Genomic DNA, 4803 nt, shown 5'->3' on the forward strand with positions numbered 1-4803 from the left:
GTTATATGAAATTCAGAGATTATTAAATGCTGAGTTATCAAGGGTTTACTGTATACCGTATAATACTATCAATGGAAAGTATGCACTAAAGGAAGGGTTAAAATAAAAGGAAAAGTAGAAAACATTAAAAAAGTAAGAATAATTCTGAGTGATAATTTTATAAGAAAATTGTTTTTCCCTGCATCATCTTGAACACCTTTTATATCCTGACATTCTGTTTCTGCAGTACACCATCAATGTGTCTCAGCCCAAGAACCACTTTTGTTGCATGTCTCTGAACACTCAATTGGATGGATGTCTTATTTTGTGGTGGTGTACTCTTTTAAGTTTAGATGAACCATTTGAACTTGTTTGTGTGTGAGAGGGAGAATGATAGCTAGATCACATTCACCACCTGGTTTGCATTTTCAAGTTCATTTTTTATATGATCTACAAACAATAATTTCCTTTCAACCATTATAGCTCTTTTTAACTAAATTTACTTATTTTCATCCTTCATATCATGTGTCCTGCAGTTTCTTTCCCCTGTCCTGCCAGAGTCAACACCTTTCATATATTTGGGTGGAATCAAAGTAACTATGTATATCTGACCCTTTCTGGAAGCTGTTCAGATCCACTTGAAGCTAAATTTGGTCTTGGTATCAAAACATCTTTGTAGCATCAGTGAAGAGGTACACTTCAACAGATACACAACCAGGTAAGTCATAAATGTATATGACATATGATCAGACCAAACATGTGCCATTGTAGGATACCACATACCGGTAATTCACCAGCTCATTCAAATCAGAAACTATTTACTTTAATTGTCTTTTGTCAAATGAGACCTGTGGCTCCTTTTTATGATACTCTCAGTATACTGTATCTAGTGCCCTTCCTATATCCACTTATTTCTTCCATAAACCAAAAGTGCATTATTTTATTTTCTTCCCATTGACTCATGATGCGATCACATGCAATGGATTCCTTAGACATGTAAGTGAGGCATGGGAGGTTAGCCACTTTTGGATTCACTATCTTATTGAGGTAAGTTGCCAGTTCTGAATGTGTTAAAGATCACTGCCAACAGTAAGCTTATAATTTTATGTGCTTTCATTAATTTTGGATAAACTGCATCAAGACTGGAGGGATTTATTAATTTTTATCTTTATAAGCTTAAATCTTACCTTTTCTGAAATTTAGAGACAGTTCATGGATTTTTCAAATTTTATCTATAGCTGTGATACTTCATCCAAATATGGCTCTGCTCTAAACACATTTGTGAAGAATTGTGACAAGATTGATGGTTTCTCTTGGTCTGCCTCTGCCATATTTATTCCGTTCTCTTCTCTTGTAACTATATCTGCAATGCTATTATACTGTACAGTTTTGGTATTCAAATTATATTTTTAAACTCACCTTGTCTTTCCTGGCATCATTTTGAATATTACATGTCATCCTCTACCTCAAGTACTGTACAATATCCTTATACACTGACCCCCTATTGTTTGTATTTCTTATGTTGATAATTCAAACCATCCTAAGGCACTAGTTTTGAGTTATGAACATTCTAACAGGCTAAACTCTCAACCTCTGGTCTTGTAAGTTTATGACCAGTGTCAGGAGTGTGCAGTAGGGAACTCTTAACTATAGTGAGCAGTCACAGCACTTACCGTACCCTTAGCTTCTTGGGCATGGCCTGATCAAACATATCCAGGTTTCCATTAGTTGTTTATATTTTTAAACAAATTCCATATTGTGTTTGTAGTAAAGAAGGTCTCCCAACTTACCTTAATTTTATTGCAAGACATTTGCTGTTTCTTTCAAGTTGTCGTTTCCCTATGGCCAGAAACATGAAGTTGATGCTCGGGTAAGAAATGTTTGGTGACAGATCCCTGCCTTAGCATCCCCAAAAAGATAGTGTGTTGTGAGAATCAGTAAAGCTGGCTCATTGCTACCACTGCATATGGTGTTCTCAGGTACATGCGGTTCTAAGTTGTTGTTTAATGTCACATCTAGTCCTGTATCAATAAGACAGGATAGAAATAGCTTGTACTGTACTGATAGGCCAGTACTGTACTATATCCCCACCACCCATTGATGCTTATGGCCATTTATTTAAAGAGTCGGGGCAGTAAGGCCGAAGAGTAATCCTGAACATCGGGTTACTTTTAAGTCAAATGTACTGTAAGACTGATTAGATTCAAATATTTCCACTAGAAATATGTAATGTAGCCTCATCTAACCTAACATAACAAATACTGTTAGTACCTAAACTCCACCGGAACAACAAACAAACAGTGAAATATACTTCAGAAAAACATTTCATAAGAAAGTGCAGCGACATCATCCAAAATAGCAAATCGGATACCACATTGACATCAAAGAATAAAAACTCATTCAGGAATGATTCAGTTATATTTATAATAATGTTCATAAAAATATATCTTCCTTAAAAAAAAAATCGTTATAATTACATGTACCCAAATGTTTTGCCATAAACCAAGTTCATAAGCTACCAAACATATTTGCTTCATCATGAATCTTTCCTATATTATATAGTGACGAATGAAAATGGTGTTACATCTATCAACATCAAACGAAAGAGCGATGCTTAAAATACTTGAGGCTACAAGATTGTAGGAATGTAATGCTTGAAATTTTTTCAGAAGTGCGATGGGGAGATGAGAGGTCTTTGGGTTGAAGGTAATCATCACATGGATACAAGGAAGTCTCTTAAATATGTATATTTCCTTCGGAAATTATAATTAGGATATTTAAATTATTATTATTTTTCGGTATTTTCCCACTTCAATTGGCATAGTTTATAAGAGTGTAGGACAAAATCCTCTTGGTACAAATAATACAGTAATAATTTTTTAAATAACTATTTTTATTCTTTATTATTTACAGTTTATGGACACTTCTGTGACATGTAAAATATATCTAACCTAACTTAATATCACCTAATTTAACCCAACCTAACATAACATAACTTAACCTAACCTATTTTGCACTGTAACTGAAGGGCTTTCGTCCCATCTTTGCACTTTAATTGAGGACGCCCCGGATCCCAGTTTATATATATATATATATATATATATATATATATATATATATATATATATATATAAAACCCAGTGTAATATACAGTAATATAGACCTTGTACTTCCATTGTACAGCATTTTAATACAATTGTCGATGTAACCTCTACCGGTAGTGTAAATTCCAGTGTAAGCACTGTAGTCCTAAGTGTAATTTCTTAAGTATTCCACCATAATATCCTAAATTTAGTCCTCAGCTAACGGCACAGTAACCGGATATGACAACAGCCATTAAGAGCACCAACTCCCTGACTGTGTATACAAAGCTGTGATATCCACTGTAATCTACAGTGTAATCTCCACTCGCTTCGTCAGGGTTCCTCTGTGCAGTGTTAATTTTCACTGCTCTTCAGTGAAACCTCCACCATAACCCTCACTTAATTCTGTCACCCGGTATAATCCCAATTGTAATCCGCACCTGTTAAAACTTTAAAGTATAATCCTGTGGCGATCGTTTAATAAGGGTAATTGAGGGAACTATAGGATCGTTTACAATACGGATTTTACTCAGATAAAGTAATATGTTAAGAGATAAATCTCTTTCATCTACGTCACGCACATGGCTAAATTCAGAGGCACTTTTATCATCGTCAAATATTTGGTTTTTAAAGTAGTTCAAAGGATTTGGAGTGAAGGGTTAATTGGGTAAATTTTATCAAATATTAGGAGCAATTAAAATTTGGTTTGTGAACAGATTTTTTTTAATGAGATCAGGAATTAATTTAATTTTGATTGATGAACGCGGATGTGCGTACCTAATTCCAAATCTGTCTTGACTATGTTGTCTTCTCTGAACTTCATCCTGTATTTATGTAAGTACTTCTAAACATCCTGTTAGTATTAAGTTACACTAAATTAGGTATGGATATCAATGAAGCTAACACAGCATCGAAACAAACTGGGAGTGTAAGGTAGATAATGTCACTGAGTGGGTGGCACCATGACAGGAACATCATCGACACGAAGTTAATGTTTGTGCTGTAACTTATCCTTTAGTAAAATATACAAAATGATATTAAATATGAAAAGTGTAGTAAGGTCACACTATAACGATAAAGGATGTATATGTTACAGGGAATCTGTAACTAGGAATTTCACGGAATCCCTAAAAATCGCTGTGACCGTCAGCAAATTTAATAACCACATCATAGATAATTGTTTGGTTAGCTGACGGTCACTGCAATTAATTAAATTCCTGAAAATTTTAGGGATTGCGTGAAATCCCTAGTTACATAGATTCCTTGTAATATATAGATATATACTGGTAGCGTTATTTCATGTTCATAACAGAAATAAGTCCGTAAAAATTAAAGTTAAATCATGTTAGGTTAGTTTTCAGTGCTGATTAGTTATGACTCAAATTAAGTGTATACCTTCATATATGTTGTAGATAACTATTTTCTTAGTCACTTGCCTGTCCGATATATGGTGCAGTAGCGTTACAAAAGAAACGACTTGTATAGGCTGTAAGTCGCAGTTCTGCGCCTCGTTCACACAACAGTGTACTATATATAATTCAGGTTTATATTTATATTTATTTTGTATTCACCAACAGAAGCTTACGTATAAATTTTTATGGTTAAGAAGTGGGTGTGTCAGTAATAGGAGTGGACAAAACTGCTGCAAACGAGAAATAAGTTGTTTCAGGACAAACCGCGCACTTCGGTCGTTCAAATTTGGTGGACCACGAGTGACGGCGCAGGTGGTTGAGGAGGATGC

This window comes from Homarus americanus, unplaced genomic scaffold (assembly GCF_018991925.1).
Source record: "Homarus americanus isolate GMGI-L3 unplaced genomic scaffold, GMGI_Hamer_2.0 scaffold34581, whole genome shotgun sequence".
NCBI lineage: Eukaryota > Metazoa > Arthropoda > Malacostraca > Decapoda > Nephropidae > Homarus > Homarus americanus.